The following is a 12,902-nucleotide window of genomic DNA, read 5'->3' as shown; positions in this document are numbered from 1 at the left end:
AACTCACGTTACATATACATATATTTATGAGTGACCCCCTCGAGTAAGATCATTACCAAGCACTAATCTTTTAGATGCATTATCTAGAGGATTAATAATCTTCTTTCCATTATGTATATAATCTTGGTCATGTAATCCAATGATGCTTCCATCATCTTCCATAGAAGCTTTGAATGGCCAACTTTTCCAAGGAATTGAGTATCGAACACCTGTAAGAGAGCTATAATCTTTAACCATAAGCTTTCTTCACCTTGAATCTCCATCAGAAGCATGACCAAGTATTGGTCCACCAATCACATCCTTCACATACATATTCCAATGCAAATTTACTTCTTTCCATTGCTCCTTGAAGGACATAGAGTCAAACCTATTACAAGTTAGTTGTATAAGAAGAAATAATTTTGGCAAGCATTCAACAAGAGGATTTGCAATCAATACTCTTGCATAGTGGGCAATCACATTATGCTCAAATGCATAAAAAATTCTATGATAACCATTTTCACCATCTCCAACAAGTACTACAAAACTTGAAATGCATGTGTGATCTATCTTCTTTCCACAAAAACCAATGTTGGTCATCTCTTGCTATCCATCTCACCATCCTCCTGATCATAGTCTCATCTTCAGCAACAATGACATGTACACTTCCCATGCAAAGCCCATTTTTCAACATATGATGCTTATATGTTTCTGCCACATGCTTGAATACATCCTCTCTCAATTCGGTCCTATAACAAAGAGCTTCTCTCATAGCCCTAGATGTAGTTGAAAGATGCGGACCTTGAAGATTCGTGGAGAGAAAGTTATGCAATCTTGTACCTCCCCAAATCTTGACAGCTTCAAAGAGATTTTTTGTTGTATCAGAATATCACTTTCCTTGACCCACTCTTCCTATGTTTTGAGAGATGTCGATGAAAAAGTCCCACAAATATTTCTTTCCCTCAAATAAGCCATGCTTATGTGCATTCACAATATCAGTGCAAAACTTCTTTACATCTCCTCGTACAAAGGCTTCAGAAACACTTTCTTGAAGACTCCTCACCTTTACACTCAAAGTAGCAACCTTTGTCCTTGTGAACCATATTTCTTTTTTGAGCCATTGAACCGTTATGTTTTTAGTCCTAGCAATTCTCAATATCTTAGAAAGAGTCAAGTAATCCAATCTTCTACCACCTCCAGTGTCTCTTAATCCTCTTTCCCCTCTAGATTGCATGTCTCAATACACACACATGCAAAAGTCTCTCTCCTTAGGAATGGATGCACATGATGAGCACTCAAGATTGGAGAAGGGAACTCCCTCCAAACTTACCCGCTTGTAATCATTGTGATGAAATGTGCCATTGATCTTAACAAGCTCTGTTCCCAATAAAATCATTGCCTTTGTGCTTGGCTCACAAGTCCAATGCACACCTCCTCTACTATCATCCAAGAAACACTTTACATTGATCATGTGGTCTCTAAACTTATATGATCCTTGCCAAAATCCCCAACAAAGAGTAGAAGCAAACTCTCCTCTGCATAGTGCATAAATTCTCTTGTTCTCTTCATAGAATAATGATTATTAAAAGAAAGACAAAAAAAAATCCATAATGCCAAAAAATACCAAGACTTGTTAAAGCTGTATACCTGAAGGTCTTTGTGGCAACTTAGAACCTAATGCATTGGAAGCATCTACATATCAAACATAGTGAAAACTATTAGTTAGAGTAAAAATTTCATTGTTAAAAAAATAAACACCCTTTTCTTGAATTAAGTACTTGTGGATTGGATTGGTTAAAAAAAACCCATCAGATTTCTTTGATTCTTGTCCAAGTTCATTACTTTACTTTGGCGGCCTACTTTCTTAAGCTCATCACCATCTCCTTTAGTAGCGACTTTCACATGAAGCTTTGAATTCATGTGCTCTATCATACACAATCTCAAAGAACCTATCTTTGGAAACAATGGTAGCCACTTATCATCCAATCGACACCTTATGAAAACCTTTGACAAGGTAGTGTAGTCTCTGATAGTTTCAGGAACAAGTTGAAATTCTAGATCATTCTCACTTCCAAAAGAAGAAATCTCAAACATTGCTTTATCTATTTTTTGTTTATTTTGTGTCTTTATCTCCTCCAATGATGGTGTGACTCCAAGCATGTCATGCCTTTTCTTCACTTTCTTATCCAAGCCAATAGCTCGTAAATGAGATAATGACTTGATATGCGAGTGTGTGAAATTGTATAGAGTATCATGCCCTCCTTGACCATAAGAGCATTCACACTCCTCATGCCAAATTTGAAACAAATCTTTCCCTTCCTTATCCTTAGACATAAGCTCAAACCTATCATGTCGACCCATGTATTTTAGCTTTTCCTTAGCGTTCTTGATATCACTATCCCAACTTTTTATCTCAGATGATATGGCAAGAAAACTTTTGAGTCTATTTTTTGGAACATCTTGGGCAACACTCACATCATCCCTTGTCAACTCCATCCCATTGCTAGATACATGAAGATCACTAGCTCTAGCTTCCATTATTGGCTTCGGCTCATTGCTAGCCCCCTCTGAATTCACTCTTTGACACTTGCATGGTGACTCACTCTCCTCTCTCAATTGAGTGGTGACCTCTTCTACATCAACTGTCCATCTCTCCTCTTGCTTTTCTCCAACATGAAGCATTATAGAACCTCCCAAAAAGACAAAGTCATTTAAGATGAGTCTATCAACGAAAATCTCCTCTCGTAAATCATTATAGGCTCCTCCTTCTTTGAGAAATACAAATCCCAAAACATGGCTTTGATCTGTACCCTCCTTTAGATGAATCAATATTTCCTTTCTTGCCATACTTATCCAAGATCAACAAACTACAAAGCAAGAGATTCCCACTTTGAATGCTGCAAAATCAATGTAGACAATCCAAGAAAGAAGTTTTCCACTCAAGATACAACATTGGCACAGTGCTAGGGGGTTGTTCCTGCCCGTAATAAGCTTGAAACATAAGCACATAAGTTGAAAATGCCTACCCAACAAAAAAAGGGTTAATGACTCAAAATAAAAATTTTCTAAAGTGGAGACAAGTGAACACCTATGGGGTAGATGTCTTAGTGGTTCTTGTTGGATTTTCCATCTCCCATGTGCTCATGTTTGACATGAAACTCAGGAGCCACCAGTCCCAAAGCTCCCTGCCCAACCACTAGAGAAGAAACCTGTAGAAACAATCCACTTAGATAATGATTAGAACAGTTAACTGCTTGCTAGATTTTTTGTCATGATTGAAACATAATTAGAAGATAATCAAAAATATTGGAACATAATGGTTTGCAATTATTCATTATGGTCTGCCCTTATGGCATTGCAACCTGCCCTTCCCTTATGCATTTTGACATTTCCTTATGCATTATGACATGCCCTTGTGCATTCTAACCTATGAAGTTGAGGTAGAAACAATGGCTAAAGTAGATGCCAAACATAGCAATTCATAGGCAGCAAATGATGCAAAGGATAAACAGAGCAGTCTAGAGATGGCTAGCTACAAAGAGATGATAATTCAATAACAACAAGAGTGGGCTCAAAACTGAAATATAATATTATAAAGGACTAGATGAGGAAACATAGTACCAACATGCTCTTGGCAATAGAATACAGAGTCTATAAAGCAGGTGTAGCATATGCTAATGATGAAAACAATTTTCCATTAATCCTCGTCCACAGATTTCAGCATGTATCTCTTCACCTTTATCAAGTACTCCTATGTTGCAATGGAAGAAAAACCCACTGCAATGGAAGAAAAAAAAAACAATATGATCAATGACTGATCTTACTCTCACCAAGAGTTTGACTTAACAAGATACTTTATAGAAACATTCCATGGAGAAGAAATGCTCTAATAATTTGTATTTGTATCTAGAGTGCTTCTAGGGTTAGGCATATAGATTGTATGCTAGGAAAGAGGGATATACAAGTTGTTTGAAAGTTTGATGGATGTTTATACAAGCATGCCCAAAACATGTGTATATACAAGCATACCCCCAACTAAGTACTACGATAAATATGGGATTTCCTACAAATTTTGTTATCTACATAGAAGCATTGCCACATCCAACATGCATATATACAAGCTTGAGTTTGAAACCCTAGCTTGAGTTTGATTCACTAATGGTCAAGCTTATCTCAATGTTTTGGTGTAACTCCACAAATACAAGAAGAAGATTCATTCAAAACCCTGGCTTTGATTGATTCCATGGCCTAAGAAGGATTTGATACCTCAATATGTCACATGAGTTTATACAAGACCTATAGATGCTGCACACAAGGACCAAGTACTTCAAGGACTACCAATGTAAACATACTTTATCCCTCAATCAAAGCACAAATTAAAAAACCAACAATGTGCACAATGCTTTGATACTAATCAAAGAAGGATATGAAAAACCAATTATGTGCACAATGCTTTGATACTAACAAAGAAGGATATGAAAAACCACCAATGTGCACAAAAAGGGGGAGAGAGAACAAGTACACTATGTGAGTACAAGCCAAGCAGTAGGTATTATAATGCCACAAAGGGCAACTAGAGACTCAAGAGAAATATAATCTAAGGCAACACATTAATAAGGGGAGAAAGAATGTTGTGAGGGTAGTTGGCAAAGGAAAGGGATAGGAGTCTATCATCTTACCTTTGCTATGAAGACCTCCTACAAGCCGCTGGTATAATTAATATAAGCTTTCTCGAACCTTCCTTAATTCATGAGGCCGATACAACAAACTTTGTCGAACCTTAATCCAAGCATCCGGTATTATAAGCTTTCTCGAACCTTAATCCAAGCTTGTGGACAACAACTTGCCAAGAAAAATATATATTCAAGTTAATATATGGATTACATTGTTCTTGAGATTAACCGACAAGATAAAAGGCATCCTAGCTACCTTAATCCACACTTCCACAGGTAGTCCACAATGACATCGTCGACTTGGATATTCCTACACAATGGTAGCAACTACACGTAGTACACATTAGGCGGATAGCACCTGCTTGCCAAGCAAAAAATATATTAAAGTTAATATATAGATTACATTATTTCTCAGATTCTATACTAGCAAGATAGAAGGCATTCGTAGATGAGGCATGGCGCAGATTGACAATATACTCACTTGTTGTAGCTATCGATGGACTACTCAAAGTATCCAAATGTCATTGTTGTATATGTCCATAGCTCAGAAATGGAATAGCTCACGATCCCAGATGCCGGCCCTCTCTCTCTCTCTCTCTCTCTCTCTCTCTCTCTCTCAATACACACTGCACCAGTTTGATCTTCTTCTCGATAGTGTCATTGTAGATGAGTGCTCCCTCTTTCTTTCTCTCACTACCACACACTATACTAAGTTTGATGCCAACTAGCTATAGGTGAGTGACCCTAAACCTAATAATTGATAATATTCTTCTTCACTATCAAACAATATATGAACTTTGGGGCCAACTACCTATAGGTGAGTGACCCTAAACCTTAAAGGCACATTACACATTGAAAATTAGTGATTTGAAATTTTGTGTGTTACATTGACTTTCCTTTTTGTGTGTGTTTAGGTGCTATTATTGTTTGTGTGTTGCATTGAGTTTTGAGTTTCTTTTGTGGTGTAAGTTTATGGGCTATTATTTTGTGTGGTTTAGTGATTTTATTTTCTTCCAAGTGATTTTTATTGCATCTCCATCATGGCACCTCTATGTCAAAATTCAAAACACATGCCCTATTGCACTAACTATTCTCATTGAAAGCTAAAACTAAAGTCATGGATTGTGCACAATAATTTTTTTTTTGCATTGGAAAAAGTAATTGTAGTGTAAGAAATCTAATTACTAGTGAAAACAATTGCTGATCTGTGACACAAGAAGTGAGGCGTTCTCTTTTTGCAAGTCTAAAGTGCTCACGCTCAAGCTGGCAAATGAAGGAAAAGAACATGGAGCTGCAAAGGACGATGATCCAAAGTTGTGGCGGGAGGAGAAACAACAGTCAATGCTTATTCACAGTTTGCTAATGTTTTTTTTTGTTAGAAACCTTAGGTTCAATAACCCTACTATGTGAGGGTTTAGGGTTTTAACCTTACTTGTCAAGGTCTCTTGTATGCCATGGAGAAACCAATCTATGGAGAGAGGTGATCAAATGCATCCCCCCATTTTTTTTTCCCTTTATCCCCTCCTTAAATTTAAGTTCAATATAGGAAATTAAGAGGGGTCTATCTCTAATGTATATGCTTAAGTGTCCCCTTCCAAAAACCCCCCTCCCTTACACTCACGTGATACCATACAACATCTATAATGAACTCCCCGTACTCCTTTACTTATCTCATAATCTTAGCCATCAAGGCTATATTGATTATGTGAGTATAAGCCCTTTTTTGCTCCTCTATTTTTTGAGACCTCGTTGGTCCATTTGCCTTCTCCTCAATAGATGTGGGTAAATGATTATTTTGATCATAGAGTTGCTTCACCCATCACAGCAATGGCTTTTCCGATGGTGTGATGTGAGGTTGGTGAACTTTCTCTTCATCATCCAAAGATGATTCTTCCTCCTCCTTAAGGATAGGGTTAGCTCTTGGGAAAAGTTCATGCTGGACTACTTCTTCACTTGATGATAAAGTGGAATAACTTGCCTTTGCCTCCTCCACTATATGCAGTGTGAGAACCACATCAGTACTCACTATGATATTCTTTGCCTCTTGGTCATACAATTTGTAAGCCTTTTGAACATCACTATAACCTAAGAAGATACAATTTTTACTTTTTGGTTTTAACTTGTTTGTTTTCTCATGAGGAACATGTGCATAGCATTTACATCCAAAAGTTCTGAAATGTGAGATAGATGGATTCTTACCAATGTAAACCTCATGAGGTGTTTTTTCCTTGAAGCCTTTGTGTAGCTCTGATTGAGAATGTAGATTGCAGTATTTATAGCTTCGATCCAAAAATGGTTTGATAATACCTTTCCTTTTAGCATGCACCTTGCTATCTCCACAATTGTACAATTCTTTCATTCCACAACACCATTTTGTTCAAGTGCATGAGGCGTCATAAATTGATGCTTGACCCCTTTGCTCTTGTAAAAGTCTTAAAACTCCATTGAGTTGAACTCACCACCACCATTTGTTCTAAATTTCTTTACACTTTTCATTGTTTCATTTTCAACAAGTTTTAGCCCTTCTTTAAACTTACCAAAATCTTGAGTCTTATCATGAAGGAAGGACACCCACATCTTCCTACTATAGTTGTCAAGTCGAGGATCAATATGAAATAAGAATATCCTTCCAAGGCTTGTGTAGGAATCTTATCACATAAGTTAGCATGTATCAACTCTAGAGGAGCATTTGCTCTATTCTTGCTTTTTTGTGGAAATGTCTTTGTTTATTGTTGCTCATCATACAGGCTTCACATGGATCCTTCAATTTAGTAATTGTAGGTAGATGAGCAACCATACCTTGCTTATGCATATCCTTCAAAACTGTAAATCAAATGTGTCCAAACCTTTCATGCCAAAGCTTACTTGTGCCCACTCCACCGGTGCCTGTAAGAGAACTTAGCTCATACAGGTTGTTTCTCTTTTCTTCAAAACTTATGCATCTCCTTCAAAACTGCAAATCAAATGTGTCCAAACCTTTCATGCCAAAGCTTACTTGTTCCCACTCCAGCGGTGGCTGTAAGAGAACTTAGCTCATACAGGTTGTTTCTCCTTTCTTCCTTGCCAATAACTTTGCAATCACTGTCAAGAATTTTAGCACTTGTTTTGTTGAATCTCACTTCATGATCAATATTATTTATGGTAGCAACCAATAATATATTTCTCCTAATTTATAGAACATACAACACATTTGAAAGATTTTTTACGTCATCGTTTGCAGTAATAAAGGAAATGGTGCTTGTGCTTATAGTAGGGAATTTTGCATCATTTCCAACCGTCACACTGATGGATTCTTATAGAGGCTACATAGAACTATATAGACCTTTCTTGTTGGTCATGTGATAAGATACATGAGTATTAAGGGTAGTTACCAATCCATCAAACTTTGGTGGATAGATCTAAAGACACCTCCGAGCTATCTAGTCATAAAAACTCTTAATCTAAGTGATGAATGCTTAAGTAATCTCTCCTTTAGAAAAATGATCTATTGCTAGTTTTTGAATCATTCTTTGATTTTTTATTTCGTAGTACTAACTTCTTATTACAGTCTAGCTTCTGATGCCTTGGTTGTATGCTGAATCAAAGTCAAAACACTATCAAAATAGCTTGTAACTAAGGCATACAATGCATCTGCATTGCTTCGCTTCCAAGCTCATCGAATATCTACATTTGGAGGAGTCATCACACTTGAATTTGATGGGTCACTAGTCGGTTGTGGTTCTAGGTCAACCTCTCTAGCATCGTCTCCAAGAGCTCATAAGAACCAAGGATTATAGTGAATTTAAACTTTCACAAAATATATTTTGTACCATCTAACTTGCCTTCGTTGAAGGTTGGTGGATGAATCCTCAGTGTTTGAATAGCAAATACAGTAGCGCCACCTCCAAAATTGCTTCCTGATGTGCTAAAACCACTTACGGAAGTCAACATTGCCCCTCCTTGCGATTGAAGCCTTTGCCTTTCATATACTCTTCAATCGCTATAGCCCCTTAGGCTCTGATACCATGTAAAAATTACATGACACAGCAAATAGAATTTGAGAAAGAAATAGAGAAAGAGAGCACACAGTGGATAAGAGGAGAACCTAGATTTCTTGAACTCTAAACAAGCTGATATAAAGATGGCTCTATCCTTTCGTGCACTTCCAATGTGAAGTTTAGATGGCCATCTAGATAGAAGATAGATAAAGAGCTTAAGGCTAGTTGGAATAACTTTGATTGGGTGAAAGGATGGATCATGAAAGCTATGAAGGGATCTACCTTTTATAGTTTGTGAAGGGGGTCATGATGGATGATCTTCCATGTGCAAATGTGTTTGTTGACCTTCTATGTGCACCTCCATTAGTTGGCCAATAAATATTCTAGGAAATATTCCCTATCCATAGTCAAGGGCAACTTCCATGGCCCTTAGACCCAAAATAAGGGTCCCTAATAAGTTCATTATCCCATAACTTAATGCAATGTGCCTCGAGTTGCTACCAGCTTTAACTACTCTGTGTCTAGCCCAAAGGCTAGACCCACAACAATCACTTTTTGGCTATCCAGTCACATAGACCTCATTTGACATACAATTCAGGATCCACCAATGTCCAGGTGTCCACACGTGGCTTCTCCTCATAATGGGGGCCATACAACTTTGAGCACCATGGATCATTGTGGCACCTTACGAGGGTAGGGCATTGAGCATATCGAACAAAAATAACACCGAACATGGTTACTAGACTAGAAATTGTAGATATCACTCTTAATAAATTTGGGGTTTTTAGCAAGCACCTTCAAACTTAAATACTACAAACAATAAAGTCCTAGAGTCTACAAAAAGCTAAATATATGATAAATGGTTAACTTTTTTTTAAGTACATCCAACATTGAATAATATTAGCAATATAAATTCCTTGACACAAAATGTTTTTGATTGATTCTTTGATCACCATAATAGTGTTGTATATGTATGTGTAAATGTATGTATAACATAGGTATATGTGTGTGTAACAAAGAGTCAAGCCACAAAATCTCTAGCATCACCCTAAATCCTATTAGGACTATGGAGAAGCTCTTATTCTTTGAAAAGCTTCCTCTATGTGCCACAAAATATCTAGTGTCACCCTAAATCCTTGATTACCACAATCAATTGTGTTGCTCCATCATAAGATTAGATAGCTATTAGAATCTTACCTTGGATATCTAATAATTGGGACTATGGACAAGATTTTATTCTTCCAAGAGCTTCCTCTATTGTGAGATTATACTAGCTCTCACTTAGTGGACTTATACTCTAGCTCTTAGCCACCAAGACACTTCTCTCAATCCCATGGAAGCATGAAGGATTCAAAGTTTGTAGTAGGTTCATCTATTTCTCATCTTCTTGTTGTGCTCTGTCTTGTTAAAGGGAGAAGTACATGGCCACATGATCCAAGTAAATTTTTCTTATGCTTCAATCTCTAGATCTCCATTCCATGCCACCGATATGATGAATAGAAACAAAAAAGATGAAAAGGCTTCTCCGTAAGATCCTCCGCTCTCTCCCTTACACTCTTACACTATTGCATCCCATGTATGGATATGGATGCCTTGAGAAGCCTATAGTCTGTGGGAGAGAAGAAGAAGAAGAGAATGAGGTGAATGGAATGTAAGAGAGAAATTCACTCTTTTTATACTTTCTCACTCTCCTATTCTCTCCACACCTCTCTCTCTCTAGCTATGATGGAAGCAAGAAGAAAAAGAAGAAATATTGGACTCACAAATTACACACAGAAAAGCTAGAGTTTTTATCTATTTTACACATTATATACATAAGGTTTCTTGAGTGAGTATCCTTAATGCTTGCTCTTTTCTCTATGTCCAATCTTTTCATTTAATATGCCTATCACTCTATTGATACATAGTCTCATTTGTAAATCTTCATTACTGTACTCTTGTAGGCTTTTGTACATGTGCACACGTATAATGAATATACAAATCAAATATTAAATGTGACATTGGGAGAATTTACGATATTCATGGGAGTAAGCCAATCTTCCACTTTTAGGTAAAATATATGACAACAATCTAAGACACTGTGACTATTGGGTGAGATTTTAACTTTTCATTGCTTTATGACCTTCTCACTTCTAAAAATGTGTCTTAAACTTGTTTAGATCTTGTACAGGCTAACATGTGTCCATCCAAAGACCCACATTGTTTAGATATTATGGAGACTAAAATTTTTGGTTGTGTTGCTAGGAGCAAGGATGGAATGCTCTTTGTGAGAGGGCTTATAGTCTCATTATATATGCAAATATGCATTGTGATTATTGGAAAAGAGTTCTTTTTGATTGCATAAGGCATAACTAATCCAAAACATGTACAACTAGATTAGTAAAATTAGTAATGGTGGATTAAGAAGTTGAGCTAGCCAAAAAAAGTGATCTTGAAATCATAACAATTTATTTTTACAATCTAGGGTTTTGATTACATTGCATATTTGCATTGATTGTGGTATTTTCATGCATCTCTCAATTATAAAGCTTGAATCAGAAGCGTAGAAGCATTGGCATTGTAAGAATTTTTCTTGATCTATTTTTTATACTTATGGATTTTTTAAATGTTAGAAAATAAGCAAAGGTAATATTTGCATACAATAGACTAACGATTTCGAGTCCTTGTGGAGGTATTATGGATTATCTAATCTACACGTTATGGAAAGTGCTCATCCTATCACATCAACTATTGGTTTTTTTCTCCCAAAATCTTTATTTTGAAAGATATACAATTGGAAAGTATCCCACTTTCTTGTATGCATCAAACACAATCATTGAATGTTGCAAAGGATCAACCAGAAATTGATGAATCACTATAAGAACTTGTTATCTACCATCACCTCGATATCTCCATCACCTCTATTATTGCAATGTGTTCTTGAAAACATCACTCTCATCACCTAAAACATGTGGAATTCATCTTGAATATTCTTGGAAAGGTTGGATAATTAGTTGGTCAAATGGTAGTGTAACTTTGTGACTAGGAGGTTGTATGCAGTTTGATTGGATAGTAGTTGTCATCATCATCTCAAATGCCAATTTCAGAGTTTAAATTTATCACTTTTGCATCCATATGACTTGAAAACACTTCAATGTATATGGTAGAGGTCATTTGCAAGCTCTTAGGTCATTCGAGTGCCAAACTTTATTTTTGCCATTATCCAAAAGGCTATATACTCCATCACCTCAATTGATCCATGCACAATCTTGATTGCATGTTATTTAGCACTTAAATATTTATTCTTAAATCACAATATTTCTTGGAATAACTACATGTAACTTGGAGGCTCGTTGGGAACCATCCTAGCAAACTTAATCTCAATATTACTTTTGCATCATTTAGGGAAGGGAAGTGTCAGTATCACCTCAACTGGCTTTTCCATCACCTCAACTAGATGAATTTTGAGCTAAAAGTAGCATGTGGATAATTTCTTGGGTTTCATTTATATCTAGAATCACATCTATAGTGTAGACAAGCCATCAAACACCTTTCAAAACATTTAATTGTGAAGTGTTTGCATTCCAAAAGATTAGAATTGATCATACCAATTGTATGATTGATCAACTTGACTATTGCATTTGAGGGTCATGTACTTGATATCTTCGTACTTGACTAATATTGTTTGTAAGGTAAACATCTTGGGAAGACACACTATCACTTGCCATTCCAATGGAGGTCATTTGGAGGCAAAAATAGACACGTCTAGGCATTAAAATGAATCACCTTAATTGCTTCCTGGCTATCATTTTGTCTATTTTTTACCTTGATTAATCCTTCACCTTGGCTGTGACTCATCACCTCCACTAGACCACTTCCACTACCCCACATAGAATAATTGTATATTGCATACTACACTCAAGGTGATCCATCACCTTAACTAGCATAGCACCACCTAGGGTGATCTTCACCTTGTCTATAGCTAATCACCTTGATCAAGGTCATTAATATCTCTACTAGTAGTTTACACAATGTGGTTCTTCACCTTGATTGAAGCATTCTACTTAAGGTGATCCATCACCTTGATACATTACATACCAACCATGCCCTCCACTCAAGGTGATCTTTACCTTGACTAACTTTCATCTCTATTGCCCATTACCATGATCAATGTGATCATCACCTTGACTCAACCATTTGATCGCCTTGATCAAGGTGATCCACCACCTTTACTAACCTAGAACAACTCAAGGTGGTTACCACCTTGATTAGGAGGGCTAGAACAAGAGTCCTT

At 36.7% G+C, this 12,902-nt stretch overlaps 1 pseudogene; it reads right to left on the bottom strand.

The window, feature by feature from the left end:
* Positions 1-246: 246 nt before the first annotated feature.
* Positions 247-1,213, bottom strand: LOC148027675 (uncharacterized; annotated as a pseudogene).
* Positions 1,214-12,902: the final 11,689 nt, after the last annotated feature.

The sequence above is a fragment of the Lygodium microphyllum genome, chromosome 12 (assembly GCF_053477565.2).
Source record: "Lygodium microphyllum isolate KBCC chromosome 12, Lygodium_microphyllum_v1.1.10, whole genome shotgun sequence".
Lineage (NCBI taxonomy): Eukaryota > Viridiplantae > Streptophyta > Polypodiopsida > Schizaeales > Lygodiaceae > Lygodium > Lygodium microphyllum.
The sequence above is the reverse complement of the archived record's forward strand: the minus strand, read 5'-3'. Positions and strand labels throughout refer to the sequence as shown.